Raw genomic sequence first — 16353 nt, 5'->3', positions numbered from 1 at the left:
CCCCCCCCCCCACCAACAAGCGCCGCGCAGGCCATCCCCCGCGGCGGCCGGGGGGCTGCTGGGCTCCGCAGGGACTTGCCGCCGCCTCGGCCCCGTTCCAGGTGAGGAGACGCGGCGCTGCGCGGCGGCCCTCGCCGTTACCCCTGCGCGCCCGGCGGGGAGGAGGTGTCCCTGAGGGGCCCGCTCCGGCCGCCTCAGCGGGGCGCGGCCCTCGGGCTCTGCGCGGGCGGGCGAGCCCCCACCGCCGGCCCGGCCCCCCGCGGTTGCTGCGTGGGAGCCGCGTCGCGGTTCCTGTCCCCGGGGAAGAGGGAGTTTGCGGGTGGGGGGGGCGCGGCCCGCCCTGAGGCGGGGGCTCATTGCGTCGGGGGCCGCGCAGGCGGGACGGGGCGATGCTGCCGGAGGAGTTAGGGTCGGCACGGCGGGGCTGGCGGGCTCCAGCAGCAGCAGCAGTCACCCCCGGCCCGGCCTCTACGGAGATTTCAAATTTATAGGCACCGGATTTTATTTATTTATTTCTTTTTTGTCCCTCCCACTTGCTGCAAGGAGGCAAACGGGACAGATATTTACGTCCTCTGATGGGCGAAACGTTCCCTGTTTTAAAATAGCTGCGTCTTATATTTGCCGTGATTTAACCGTGGCGTGCGTGTAGCGGCTGCGTGTGTGGGCACGGCGGGATGGGGAGGGAGTCGGGCTGGCTGTCGTCTGGCGCTTTAAGTGCCGGAGCCATTAACAGCAGTTGCATCAATATATGAATACAGATATGCCTGGCTAGGCCGCAGATGCACTCGCTGTGGTGATAGTAGTAAACGTGTAAACAGCCCTGTGGAAGTTTTATATTATTATACATACTTTTAGCTTTTCAAAAAAAAAAAAAGGAGAGGGGAAAATACCTTGTTCCTAAGTCTACAGATGGGCTCCGGAGCTGCAGCTGCATCCTTGTACTTCTGTTGTCACTCTAGAGCCAAAGCAGCGAGAGGACAAAGATCAGTATGAGGTTTCTAACCTCCGGTGTGAGCCACAGCGGTTGGGAACAACTGGTAGTGTGAACAGGGATGGATTTGCAGGTATTAATAACGCTAATGTAATATTCTTGGGGGTGGGGCAGGAGATGGACACAAAGGAAAGACCCCTGACTATAGCACAGCCGTCTGAGAACCTTCTGCCGTATGTGTAATTAAGCTGGAAAGGACTATAGAAAATGAGTTATAAAATAGGTTGTAATGGCTTTCTTAGTTAGTCTGTACATGCAGAACCAGTTGAATTTCGGCTTCGACATTCAGAATTAGTAAGCTGTATTGACAGGAAGGTTGAGAGCCCTAAAATAGAACACACTCTATTTATTTTAAAATCGTGTTAGACTTAAAGTGAGAGATTAGTTTCCATGTTGTGGTTCTGGAAAAAACCAGTAAAATTTTTATGTATTCTGCGTAGTTAATGCCATGCGTCTGTTGAACATGTGCTGAGCTTGTAGGTATGTTAGTTCATTTTAGTGTTTCATCTGTGAAAACAAAAGGTTAGAGCTTATCTTGCTGCTCTTGGAAAAGAATTTTGGGGGTCCTAAGTATGTGAACTCATGGTAAAAAGATATCCAACATTTCTATTCTGTGTTAAATTGCACAGAATGCTTCATTGATGACGATTCCTTTGTTTTACAGTGCAAATTAATTTTAACAAAGTATTAGAACTTTGTTACTTGTTAAAATAGAAGTATGAGTATTAACATTTGTTTGGCTTGTCAAAAACTATATGTAGGAAAGTTTGACTGCAGTAATATTCACTGGTCAAAAGTTGTTTTGAAAATAGTGCACCAAGATATCATAGCTTAAAAAATGTGAAAATGGAATCAATTATCTCTGATAAATATTTTGTTCTTCTCTGATACATTTCTGATGTACCATTATGCTCTTGAAGTTCAGCATCTTTTTAAACTTCCTGTTTTGGAAATGATGGGGTTAGAACGAGAAGAGCAAATTGAGCAACTGGAATATTGTGATGTTGGTTAGGTGTAAGGTAGACACTGTGCTGCTGCTGCATGCTGCAGGCTGTGTTATAATTCCAGAGAGATTTTTCCAATGTGACTGATTAAATCGAGAAGGATTTTTGACTGTGACAAAAGAGAGAGATGAGTGGCGTTTTCCCTGCTCGAAACTGATTTCTAAACGATCAGCTTCTACCAGTTCTAGATACCTGTGTGCAGAAGGTTAAACATTTTCTTAGCACGTGAAGTGGCACTATGTGGTATATTAATATACTGCTGTGTTTTCTGTGCTAGAAGACTTGTTTATCTGGTGGGAATGAATTGATACTCTACAAGGGGAGATTGACAGTTTCTGTGTATTCCTGTGTGTTGTGTTGTCTCTCTCTCCTGCTCTGGGGAAGCACTACACAAAGCCTTTGTGTTTGGCTGGAGGGGAGGAGGAACAGCTGCCTTCTCAGTACAAGACACCAGGATTCGTAGTGGTCTCACAGGGATGCTGTTGTACGTGGACCAGCCACCGTCCTTCCTCCCTCATTCAGACTGTTGAAGCACTGTCTCCTCAGGGCAGAGAAACCCGAGCTTCCTTTGATTGGCCTCACAGGGCAGAGTCTTGCACCCTGGATCGAGCAGATCAGCCTGATGGGCCAATTTTTAAAGTATATTATTAAAACATGCAAAATTGACTAAATGCAAGGTGTACGTTAAGGAATCCGAGAGCTACAGATTGTATTGTTTTTAAAAATTACTTAGTATCAAATCAATTTCTTGTCCATGATTAGAATGAAAAACACTTGTTTAAATGGTTAATCTTTTATTTGTTTTTCTTTTGTTTAACGGTTTACGTGAACTGTTCAATTTATGTAAATAGGAATTAAACATGTTAACTTTAAGAGGAAATAAAAATTATTTCAGTTGGATGAGAGACTAGAGCTAAATGGAGCAGTTTCATTTTTCTGCTTTTCATGCACTAATAAGTGCACTTTTATGGTCGTACTGTATTCTGTGTCACATGGTGGTAGAATAAAAGTTAACTTCCCTCTCTGCTGGAAACATTGGATACTATATAGCATGGCTTTTAGTAACTATATCTTGTGTGGTCTTTCAAAATTACTTCCTTGAAAATATAATCTGATCTTTTACAACTTCATTATATTTATTAAAATTTTAGAGTTGGATTCTTTTTTTAATTTCACCTTCTGTGCTAGATGTCAAGTAGTGTGCTTTTGAGGGAATCTGATAACTCAGATATTTTTTTTCAGGACGCTTATGAAATCGAGCTGCCGTTCTTGGCAGTTTAAATTTATAGTCTATTTTTTTTCTTTATTGGCTTATAGGTCACCAATTTTGAAACCTAAGTAGCGGAAAATTCAAACAATAAAACCTGACCTTTTGACGCTTCACCTTTTGATCTGGTTGAGTATCTTTTTCCCATTTTTGAGACGTTGTGCAAGTCATAACTTATCCTTCAAATTTCTATTTCAATTAATGGAGACAAATCTTTGAAAACCGTGAGGACTTTTTGGGGAGAAGGGAAAGATTGAATTTGAGAGGAGGGAGGAAACTGGGAAACTGAAGTAGTCTTTAGCATTTTTAACAAAACTGTATCTTGTTAAGAATTTAAAAATACGTTCATTGTTATATTCGGGCATGTTTTTCTGTGGTTCTTCTACTGTATGTCTGAGAACAGTTCTGTGATGAAAAGGATTGCTCAAATGCTATTTCATGCCTTTGCTTTGTCTCTGAAGAGATTAATCAATTACTGAGAATTAGGTTATTTGCACTGATGAGAAACTCTATCCGGTAATTCTTCTTTTGGAGAAATGTGTGTATGTTGCTTAGGCTTGTGTTTGAGTGCAGGAGAAGCTTCTGAGTAGATGGAGGACTTGGAGGCTGGCTGTTTTTTCATGATTGAATTTAACAGCTCTCTGTTGATGAGGAAAGTAATTTTTTCCAATAGCAAGCTGTCAGATGTATAAAGAAAGGGTAAAATATGCTGAACTTGCGTTGAGAGCTTGTTAAAGATGTGAAGTATTTTTAATATGAGGCCATTTTTTATATCTGGACGTTGCGAAGGGATTTGTTACTTGTTGCTGGAACAATCTGGAGCTAACATGGGGAAAAACTGAAACCATCAAGGTTGGCATCTTCCTGGTCTGTATGACGTTTTTGGTGCACTTCTCTCACAACTGAAGTTACACACAAACCGTATCCTGTGTTAATGCCATTCCTCCAGTGGGGAGTCATCCACAGTTAGGAAAGCTCTTACCTTTTAGAGTTTGCGTCTTTTCAGTGCTTGGCATTTGTCTTCAGTCAGCAACTGCTTGCTGGTTCCACAAAACGGGGATCGTTCTGCTCTCTGTCACTTCCCAGTTAATTCTCAGATCATGTTTGTTGGGTCTGTCATGCAGTCTCTCTGGATACTAAGGTTTTGTGAGGGTTTTAGCAACATTTATTTGATACAGTGTTCTTTGGCAGTGACCTAAGAATGAGATTGCCTTCTTGTGTGGTGTATCAGCAGGATGTGCCTTGTTGCAGCTGCTAAGTTTACTGCTATAGTAATGCTTCAAATGCCACTCTTGGCAAGCAGTACAGCTTCTGAACAAATTAAGTACGTCTGTTTAGCTTCACAGTGTTGAAGTATTTAAAAAAAATAAAAACAAAAAACCAAACATGGGTATGTGTGTGACCTATAAATAGGGCATGATTCTTTTCAGCATGAAACTGGTGACTTTTTAGAATGTATTTGTATTGTTATTTTGTTTTAAACGATGTTATGTTGACTTATATTCTGTCTTGCAATAATTAATTATTTTCTTGTCTTTCCATTTGTCAACATCCTGAGTTAAATACATCCAGAACGGGCAATATCAAATGACGGGAATTATATTAGATGAGGAATGACTGTGCTACTCCTTGAGTTTCATTGAATGCCCTGCCTTCATATGTGACACTTTGATTTTTCCGTTTCCAGTAGTCTACAAAATCTAAGAATAATTCCCTAAGTAGAGTCAGCCTAGAACAAGTTGGCATGTCATACTCTGAGAGCTGAAGGAGAGGAATTGATATCGGGTCATGATTCTTTTACTACATAAAATTTATTTCCTCTTTTGTCAAGCTTTAGGGATTATTGTAGCAAGCATGATGATTTGGGTAACTTTACAGTTTTGAGCAAGATGGTGTTTCCAGTGGGGAAACCTGTTGAACAGTTTGTCTGAATGGAGAAAAATAATGAAAGAATCACAAAACAGATTAGTGTGAAGAAAGTATTTATTGGTCTTGTGGGAGAAATGTGCTAGCTAACCCAGACAGTCCTTGTCTTGACTAGGCAAGAACTAAGGAATTGATGCTGAAGCTGAAGAGCAGGTAGTGAGCCTCCCACAGTAAAGCAAATGCGTGCAGGAAAGAAACTCCGTTATTGACTGTCTGGTGCTGGTTGCCATTTATTTATAGATATGCATACATATAATCATATTTTCCATGTGTTAGCTCCTGTGAATGAAATTGTACTTTATTGTTGAACCAGTGTAACAGCTGGCTGCTGTTTATAAGTGGCAGATGAAGTCCTCTGCCTGTGCCTTTTCTAGTGTCCATTGATCTCTGAGCTGCGCTGATTCAACTTGCTAACTTGACAGAGAATGGTTGTTTCTTACGAGGGAGTTGGTTTTTTGCTGGGATCGGTTTATAACTCTGGCTAGGTCATGCTGTTATGTGCAACTTCACCCTGAATGTCTACCTGAGATAGTAGTCATGACCAAATCCTATCTATTACTGTAGCCTAGGTGCTCAGCTGATAGGCGTTGCTGCTCATTGTCACTTAATGAGGAGGCACGAGAAAGAGGAATTGTTGTTATGTATTCTTATGTATTTCATAAATTCTGAGCCTAGGATACATCAGTCACATGGCCATGCTTCTGTATGTATCTCCAAAGACTGGACTAACCTTTCCTTGATGAGTCAATTTTCCCTTGATGTCCCTCTACAATCAGAGAGCAGCTGTGCTGAGGCAGGCTTGTTGGAGTTGGTGGGTGATACATCAATTCTATTGAGAGGACCTGCATCGACATATAACAACTCCCTGGAATATTTTTTTTTTTTTCCTGGAGTAAAGCTTTGGACAGAATGGATTTATGGTCTGAATCAGGACCAGGGCTTGCCATACAAGTAGCCCTGCAGTATATATTGGTCATATTTGGTGTTGACATATTATAATGTACTCTAATGTTCCTTGCTCTGAAAGAGGTAAAAGCTGCAATCTTGGTCTTAAGAGTAGTAATAACTATATTCTTATTTATTCCCTGTATTATTACTGTCTAATTCCTAGTATTAATAAAAAAAATACATACAGATTTCACCCGTATCATTGTATGTTTCCTGTTTCTCAGCAGAAATCTCATAACCCTGCTTGCCATATGGTACAATATTCACCATGTTCTCTTACAGAGTAGAAGTTCAGTTTTATTTAAATAATGATTTTGAAATGAAGCAGTATCTCACCACAGTTTAGAACTGAATATCCTTAAAGCAAAATTAATGACTGTTGCTATAGTGAAAAAACAAACAAACATGAAAAAAACCCCACCCAATCTCAAAACCCTTAAAACTTGTGTTGATAGAATTGTATTTCTTATAAGTAAATTCAAGAACCTATAGAATACGGTTTTAGAGTCATTACGCTTTTGCCATAAATTTTTCATGTATCAATGTTTTCATATCTACAAAATTAGATCTGCACTTGGTCAATCTGAAGTAAAAAGACTTCAAATTTTAGACATTTTATTTGTATAGATCAAGTGTTTCAATGTTCAAAATATACAATTGTGGCAAGTTATAGGTCAACAATTAAACCAGGATTATTTTTAAAGCTCCAGCTTTAATTCTGAGAGATTGGGTATTGAATGTCTTTCTGTATGCACGGCCAATATTTCTTAAAACAGGTAATACTTTGTAATTCTTAAGTAAGAATTAAATGAAAGGCCATAGTTGTCTTTTTGGGGGGAAACTTTGCTGTTGTGTTCTTAGGAATAGTTTTGCGCTTGGTTGGCAGCAAGTTAAAATCTGGGCTTGTACTCTTGTCTCTTCTGATGTGTAAGAAATTCAAATAGCTTGTGAGAGTCTCTTGATCCCCATGTTGATAATACATAAACTTACTGATTCTTATGCCTCATCATTCTGGTATGCTTTATTTTTTCAGCTGATCTGTGGCCAGTTGAAAAGTACTTTTGTGGGCTTAGGACAGTCTCAGCATACTAATTTTACTTGGGATAATGATATTTTCATAATGAATTCTACTTTTATAGTTAATTTTCAAAGATAAAAACTCATATCTCAGCCTGACTGCTTTAAGACCAAGGGAGCTGTTGTGGTTATTGAGGTTAACGTCATGCGTAACACCAGCTTCCCTAGGACTTCTCTGAATAACTAGCAGTAATTACTAACAGTGCTAGCAGTAGTTGAATAAGAGCATATAATTTAGAAAATCATTCTGGTGTCTTTTAAGAATTGTCAGTAATGAGGAATCCACTGAAATAATTCCTGAAGTATTCTAGTAGTAGAATATCTTTATTGACTAAAATTAGAGACCTTGGAGATTCTTATTTGTTTCAAAGTAACCTAAAGGTTCAACCTTTTTACTGACATGATTTTGTTTGTCAGAATGATGATCTCTTGTAAGTTCTCTTGACTAAAGCAATTTTTATTAGATAATCTGAAGGAATTGAGTTTCATGATTTTGACAGCTAATATGCATTCTCCAGTAATTCAACAATTTGGTTTCCTGCATCTTTTTGTTTATAAAAAAATCTTTCCTTGAGATGTGAACACCAGAACTGGATATAATATTCCAGCAGCAATCCTAAAATGAGCAGATAGAGAGCTATTACAATCTCCCTTAGTATTTATTTGCCTGCTCATCCGTAGTTGTCATGGCCTTAACACTGTAGCGGATGCATTTCTCAGAAGTGACTGGTTGTTATCGTGTTAGGGGATGGTTCCATTTATTCATTGCTCCTTGATGTATAATGTCCTCTTTTATCCCAGTTGGAACATGTGTAGTTTGATTGCAGTCCATTAAACAATTGATGCGGTTTGTTCTATACCACTTCCTGATCTTAGTATCAACTACAGACTTTATCTTTTTTTTTTCTTTTTTTTTTTCCCCTAGTAAAAAATGTTTTGATATAAAGGCAGGAACTAATTCTTATGGGACCAATTAGAGACATATTAGTTCAGTTAACTTACAGTTGTATTTTGGGACCCATTATTTAATGTGTGATCTGTCGATTTTCTGACAATTTAGTTTCTTAAAGACAGACTGTGCTGTGTGATACAAATGTAGATATTTTTGACAGAAGTATAAGTGCCATAATATTATTATCTTTCCAGGCCAAACTTGTAACAGCATCATAAAAAGTTTGACAAGAAGAGGAACTTTAGTTGAATGGCAGTAATTATATTGTCTTCCTTTAATTCTTTAATACTCGAGTATTCTGTTTTGCCTGGAATTGATATCAAGCTGATGGACCATAGTTACCAAAGTAATTTTATTTAACCTTTCCAAATATTAGCATTAACTGTCTTCTGGAGTTTTCTGCATTTTGGGGGTCTGTTGGAATCTGCATTGGCAGCTCAGAAATCTCTTCGAAAATTCCTATGAAAATAAAAGTTGTTCAAACGTGTTCTTCTCAACCCGTCTAACTTAGAGGCATCTATGTAATAGTTATGGTGGGACTAGAAGGTGCATCATCATCATCATCATGGTGCCAGGTGTCCCTGCCCTTTCCGAGTGACCCGTCCTCCCTCGTTGCCGCCGGGGGAGCGGGTTGCTGAGCTGGCCAGGGTGCTGACCCTCGCCAGGCAACGAGTTAATGACTTCTCCTTTCATGCCTTTTTGGAATGTTTTCCCATGACCGGTGCTTTTGGCTTTTCAACAGCCCCAGTCATGCTGAGTTCATCATCAGGAGCAGATTCCTTGTCGCTCAAATCACACCGAATGTATCTATTCCATCCTCGAGCACGAGATATAAACCTTTCCATTGTACTTCTAGAAAGTTTCGCTATAAAGTGAAACTTAAACGATCGGTGTGCATCACAGTGAACTTTCAGACAGCGTATAAAGGGCAAAAACATTAATCTGCCTGTAGATTAATAATTTTCACAAAACACCTGTTTTGTGATCTCAGCTCTGGCCTCAAGAGAATTCTGTAAAACAGCCTCCAAAGATCTTGGGAAATAACAGTAAGATTAATAAACAGCTTTCAGCTTATTAGAGAGATTAGTGTTTTTGTATCTTTTCCTCCATGTCCCACTAACTCCTGTGTTCTTCTGTCTTCTTCCCCAGACCACTCTTTTCTTTCTTATGTACTTTGAAGATGATTAGTAATACCCCATTTTTAATTATTATTAAACGTAAATCCTCTTATTTTAGTAATTCACTTTTACAAATACCTTACCCATTTAGTAAACAATAGGGTGTATTCATTGGCATCTATATGGAGCTATGTTGCTAAATTTTCTGCCATTTTCTGTAATTAGTTATGGTTAAAGATATGAATCCTCATTGATACAACTACAAAGTTCTGTATTCCCATAAAATATATAATACCATGTATGTAATGTACACGTAATATATATGTAAATAATGTAATCATATATGTGTACATATAATGTAAAATACACATGTGGTGTGTGTATATATGTATATAAAAAAGTAGCTTATGTAATATTCTTTATTACAAAGTATGTTAGTATAGCAGTATTATAAAGAATACTACATTTCTGATTCCCTGCATTAATTTTTGCTTTGATGCAGATATGCATCTTGATGCAGAACAGAAGCTTAAGCTCATTAGCAATTATGAGGAAGTAGTAACAAGAGCAGGGAGAGAAGCAAGACAAAGGAGTGCCAGTGTGTTTTGAACACCTGGCATCTTTGTCCTTCTCCCCTTTTCCCATCTAATTCCTTTTCCTCAGGCCTTTCCTGATGAGAGGTTTGGATGCCTTTCTGCTGTGGGGACTCCATGGTTCTCAGGCAAGAGCCTGAATTTCTTGAGATGACCGCTGTTCTGTGCAGTGTGAAGCAATGCTGCACAGGGCTAGGGCAAAGAATCAGAATTAATAAGTAATTGAACCTGAAGGAGGCAGCTTTAGATGTATTTTAAAAAAAAAAAAAAGGCAAAACCTGGAGGATTAGTTTATTTTTATTTAGTTAGACTTTGTGTGTATGAATTGGATTGTATAGTCCTTAAACATGGCAATGGAAAATAATTTCTATGAATTGTTTTGTTTTAAATCCATGGCATATTTTGATAAGTTTGCTTCATTTCATATGTATTGCCATATGCACACCAGTTTTATTTCACACACACAAAAAAGTAATCTCTAGTTAGTAGACTGAACTACTTTCTTTTTTTGAGAATATGACTATTGCTCTATCTCTGCGTGCTTTTTTTTTCCTTAAAAGTAAGATGTAAGTCTCTCACATCCTTTTTTGATTTCTCAGCTTTAGAATTGTTACTCAACAATTGTTAGTAGTTATTGAGCTCTTGTAACTAGCTGCTGGACTGAAGCGAATTAAAAAGGCTTTTTACACTTCAATACTGCAGCTCTCAACACTTAAGTAAAACTTCTGAAAATGCACCTGATACTCAAATCTCTTCTCATTGTTCCCATCACCAGCTACCTCAGCCTAAGATTTTCCAGGGACAAGTTGTCAGACTTGACAACTGATAATGACCAATAAATGGATTAAAAAGCAGACTTCTACCCTGGTGTTTTTTTTTTTCTTTCTTTCGTTATAGGTTTTTAAATATTTAATGATGTGGTAAAAGCCTAGTCCTCTTGGGGGAGGAAGTTCTATGTCAGCGAAAGTGTGTGATCACTTTCCTAGCAGACAATGTAGAAATCTCTGTATCATTCTTTCTTGCATGCAGGTAGTGCCACACCAAAAAAAAAGGTGTTTATGTGCTGAATGCAATTAGGAAAACAAAGTCTTAATCCAGTGGTAAGAATTGAACAGAAAAGCCTGTATGGTATTAAATATAATTGGGACTTGTCTCTCTAGTATGTTTCCTCTGGGAAAGGTATCAAAGATTAGAATTTAGCTAAAATTCTGAGATTCCCTATGAACCTATGTTGAGGAATATCCAATCAAAACAATTTAGACAAGTGAAAAGAACATTAAGAAGCGTGACTATCCTGTCAAGTGGTAACAGAATAATAGGAATTCTTGTCTCTTTTTTCATTAGTTTTACATTCTAACTTATTTGTGGAAGGACAGTCGTATGTCTTCCCTGTTGTTTTACAGCAATTGTTTGCAGCTGTTCATGAGAGATTTCTTTTTTTTAAATTATTTTTGGCTAAAATAAACACAGTATCTAATGTTCTCTGAAGTAACCTAAAGTAGATATGAAAATCACAGTTGCTGTGGCTCTTTATACCCTTGCTTCACTTGGTGCTCAGATCTTTAGCAGCCTAAAATTTGTCCTGTCACCTATATAAAAATCCCTGTCAAATGTGTAGCTGCTGCCAGAGGTAACAACCAATTTTTAAAATAAAGTTTTGTTTGTATTCAAACTTCAGCGTTGCTGTACCTGATTGTCAGTGAGTTCAAAGGCATTCTGTGAATGTTCATGTTAAAAATCTGACCCTGAATGCTTCCATCAGCTTTATTAAGAGAAAGATAGCCTTCAGGTTAGGACACGTGTTGGTTCTCTGCATCCGAGCTATAGAATTATTTGAGTGTAACAGTTAGAGGCATTTCCAAGTCTTTTCTGAAGGAGGAAAAACCATCCTGTTTAATCAATATCTTTGATCAATCAGCTATAATTTGTTTTTTATCATACTGAACTTGTGTAACAAAGTCACATGTTAACATGATAACAGCAGAGATAATAGATTTGTCTTTTTAGGGTCGGCATGGATGCATTTGGTGTGATGACTTTGGCATCTGTAGAATAAAGTAATGGAAAAATTATAAGTAATGTATGAATTTACGGATAAAACAAATTTGCTGTTTCCACCTGACCAGTGTGTGGAAGTCACCCATAATCCTTACAGCTGTGGAGGTTTGTCTGCCCATGATCACCACTATTGAACCAAATTCTGAAAGCTCAGTTCTGTGCGTGCATAAGACTCCCTGTTGAGTGAGGAATGTTTAGTCCTATTGAGAAAAATGATTGGCTGGATGAGAAGTAGGTGAGACATTTTAAAAAAAAAGCGAAAAAAAAAAAAAAGCTTGATTGTGATGTGATTATGATTTAACAGAGGACTAAACCTGTATGGTTTTAGTGTGTTTTTGAATTAAAATTCTTTTACTGATTCCTCAAGTTTTTCTTGTTGTTAAGATAATTCTAAACAATTGAATTAATAGTATTTTGGCATAACTTCTGTCTCTAAAACAAAAATTTATTAGAGTGCATTGCATAAAGCAAGGTTTTAACTAGGCTGGAAGGGAGAAAAACAAATTATTGACTGTAGTAATGTCCAGCTAAGCTAACGCCAGCTGTGCTTTACTTTATTTTACATCTACAAGTAGGTACTTTAAACTAGCACTGCCGCCTTGAAAGCAATTTTACCCATTCACCCTTTCTCCTGGTAGAAGGATTTGTATTGCCACTTAGTGATTTAGCTCAGGGAAATAGAGCTAGCTTAAAACTAAAATTTTCTGAAAGGTTCAGTGTTATCTGAGATACGTTCCTTAGTCCAGGTCATTGTGTAGTCTGGACTGTTAAGGATGAGTTTTTAATGTGCTGGATGAATTTACTAAGGGGAGTGTGCTGCTGGACCTGTTATCAGCAATAGAGAAGAACTGGTCACACACGTGAAGGCTGATGACAGTGATTCTGAGCCAGTGCATTAAGACCAAAGGGAAGAGACGAAAGTGAGAAGTAGAGGAATATTGGACTTGAGAAGAGCAGGCTTCAGCTTATTCAGAATGAATGGGTGAGATCCTGTGGCAGGCTACTCTAAAGTTTACAAGAGCTGAGGATATTTTCTTTACAATTCTGTTCGTAGAATAGAATTAGCAAAAAAGTGATGTGCTTCTATGGATTCTTAGTAATATCAGTCTGTTTTGTGAAGCGAATCTCCAGTTTTGGAAAGTTTTAAAAAACTACAAGTCTGCTGCCAAAATTTGAACCAGAATCTCTCTGTCACATGGTGTAAATTACAAGTCCAACATGAATAAGAAAAAATTTAAGAAGTACTTTCTAAACTGATTTTGCTTTTTTTTATTAAGTGAAAGAGCTGTTATAATTCAAATAGCAGTACTTAGCTGTGATATCATTTGAGTATGATTATATGATGTTAAGTGGTTTTGATAACACCGTACATTTTAATGTTTGAAAGTCTTTTACTATAATAGCATATTCTATGAACAGTCTAAGTTTTTTTTCTATAGCAGTAGGTATAATTTAAAACTTTACATTATTACCACACAGGATTTTAGCAAAAGCAGTATTATAAGAAACTATTCAATATTTACATAAGAATAGAAATGTGGTCATAACCATTAAAACGTAATGAACACTAATGAATTAATGTCACCAAAACTTATTGTATTTAATAACCTATGAATGGTTTGATCTCTGCTGTAGTTAAAATTGCTTGAAGTCCCACATTACACTGGGACTGCTCCAAGCCATGTTTCCTTTCATCTTTATGCAAGTTAACATTTTGTAAAATATACATGGAAACTCATTTTTAAAAGGGTTATTCTGTATGTTTTAAAATACATACTGTAATAGATTTTGATGCTTCAGCTGAGGAGTGTTTCTAATTTTATTGGTTGACAGGATCACAAGCTTGCTCTGTGTAATGAAACTAAATTTAAAAAGTATTCTGCTTCAATCATAAGTGAGAAAAGATGAGTGAATATGGAAGATCATTGAAAGCAAGCCTGTACTATAGCTGCAAGTTATTAAATCAACATAATTTCATTGCTGTCCGCAGAGTGGCTTGATGTACCTGTTAGAGGTAGATGTCAAGCTTATAATACTGGTCATTAGTATTAGTTTTTGATGTCCATAGGAAAATCTGTATTTGAATGAGTGACCTGGTGCTGGAGGGAATAGGGAATAGATCAATAGATGGGAGGAGTAATACATATGGAGACACTGAGACTAGAGACTAAACCCAGGATAAAATGGAAGGCACAGCACATGACAAATAGAAGTTGAAATAATGGAACGAATTCTGCTTGTAGATCTTGAGCATTTTTGTATGCAAGGGTTTATAATATATATATATTTTTTTTTTAAATAAAATCCTCACAGAAGTGCAAGAAAAAAAAGAGTTTACTTGAGTTGATTTTCACATCAGCACAGATTCAAAAAATCACTGAGCTCCTCTCTTGCCATCTTATTTCTTTGAATACACCTGTTATACCCTGACCATTTATTGGTCTTAGTTCTTCTCTGGCGAGCTTTCTATTCCCATTGTCTGAAGAAAGATTTATTATTAGTTTTAATGTATTTTATTTTTCTTCCTCAGTCTATTTTGCTTTGTCCCTGTTGTGCTTTTGCACTTGCTGTAATTTACCATTTCTTTTATTACTTGCTTTTTTCCACTTAGAAATTCTCTTAACCAGCTGTTCATTCATGTTGGCTTTCTTTTGACCTTTTTCCAAGTCTTTCTTAACTGATATTTTGTGCTTTGCTTCCTACTTGGTCTGTGTTAGAGACGCTGCTTGGTTTGCAAGACCAAAATAAAGCAGAGGTATGGTCAGGCAGCATCTCTAAAAAATGTGACCATTAATTATGTCACATGCTGAATAATGATCTTTTGAAGAAGAATTGTATTTAGATATCTAAGGAATCCATTCCACATTTGAAGGCAGAGCCATTAATGAGCCAGATGAAAGATAATGAATCAGGTTTTCTGTATATGAATGATTTGGGCAAATGTATTTTTTTTTAATAGAGCCTGAATTAAAAATGTAAATATTGAGCTTGATAACTCATCAGCCTAAAAACTATAGCTCTCTGTGCTGCAGTGTGTATTCACAGATGATCTAGAAGAGATGCAAATACTGCAGTTACAAAGTCTGGTGATACAAGGATATTAGAATTAGTAAAGATTGAGACAGGGAAGAGCTGGAGAAAGACCTTGCAACTTTGTCTGAGGTAATGACAAATGAAAATTATCATAAACCAATTCATTTAGGGAAAAATAATTTTAAAATTTACCCAGTGATGAGCTTACTTCCATGGAATGAGGTCTTGCAGGTTCTTTCTAAAATAGCAGGTCAGTGCCTAATAACAATGCTGGTTTCCAAGTCTCAGAGGGGATGTAGTAGAACTGGAAAAAAATCCACACAGATGGTGATCAAAATAGTGAAAAACTAAATACGTGAAGAGATAAATGAGGGGGCATTCCCTGTGTAGGACTAAGAGGTGAACAGGGAGCAACTGTAAACTTTGCCTTCCAGTACGAGGATTAGTGAACCTCAAATGTAACTAGCAGAAGATAAATTGGAAACAAAGATACGCTTCTTCCCATAGCATGGAATTAAATTACAGTTTGCTTGCAGTAGAGTGTTATGGATGCTAAAAGCTTTCCTGGGTTCAGAAGAGATCTGATGAACTCAGAAATGAAAAATCTTAAATACTATCTTTGGCTCAAAGTGTTTTGTGTCCCAACTCGCTATATCCTCAGAAAATATTCTGGGAAAGCGTGATTATATGCTTTCTGTGTCCTTGTATTCTTCCCTAGACGTCTGCTGCTGGCAGGAGTCAGAGACAGGAGATGGGGCTAGGTGGATCTTTGATCTAATGCAGTCTGTCTGCTCCTGTGATTAGCTATCCATGCTATCTACTTTTCTACTGTCTAACCTAATTTTTTTCTGCTGCAAATGAAGTTGATATTTTTGGATTTGTCCCAACTTTAAATGCCTTTGCCAAAGTTCTGTTTCAGTTTTGAATACCTGTCTCCCATTTCAAACCTTGAAGGACCTCCGATGAGGAGCTGAAGTTTCAGTCACTATTGTTTGTAGCTGCGCTCAACTACAGCTACAAAGCAAGTGCATGCTCTCGCCAAGTCCTGCTGTTGGTTCTAACCTTGGTACCATGGATTTTCCCAGCTTGAATGTGTTTTAGGGACAGAGTGGTCAGGCAGTCCTAGATGAGCTACGTGTCTCCTTTGGTTTTGTGGATTGTGCTCAATTTGATATTGCTCAAACTGAAGGTAAAGTAATAACTTGTGCTGTTCTGCTGGCAATAGCTGGTTATGGTTTTATTTTAGCTGCCTTAGTGACACTTTCCTTCAGTATAGTCAAGCACCAAGCCATTTCCCACCTCTCATGTCATTTGGCAGTTTGTAAGGACTCATTTAACACGGCTGTTGACATCAGTGCTGAGTTGGTCTTGGCATGAGGGTCTCAG

The 16353-nt window shown here is 37.9% G+C and overlaps 1 protein-coding gene across 3 annotated transcripts in view; it reads left to right on the top strand.

Annotated features, from left to right (window-relative positions):
• The window catches only part of TTBK2 (tau tubulin kinase 2), a 96972-nt gene continuing 80619 nt past the window's right edge, over positions 1 to 16353 (top strand). For all 3 annotated transcript variants that reach the window (XR_001412938.1, XM_014950333.1, XM_014950332.1), the window contains exon 1: positions 1 to 101. The gene's annotated coding sequence lies outside the window, so the exon portion shown is untranslated. The remainder of the gene's footprint in view (positions 102 to 16353) is intronic.

This window comes from Calidris pugnax, unplaced genomic scaffold (genome assembly GCF_001431845.1).
Source record: "Calidris pugnax isolate Ruff unplaced genomic scaffold, ASM143184v1 scaffold68, whole genome shotgun sequence".
Taxonomy (NCBI): domain Eukaryota; kingdom Metazoa; phylum Chordata; class Aves; order Charadriiformes; family Scolopacidae; genus Calidris; species Calidris pugnax.
Note: the sequence above shows the minus strand (reverse complement) of the source record. Positions and strands in the feature narration are given on the sequence as shown.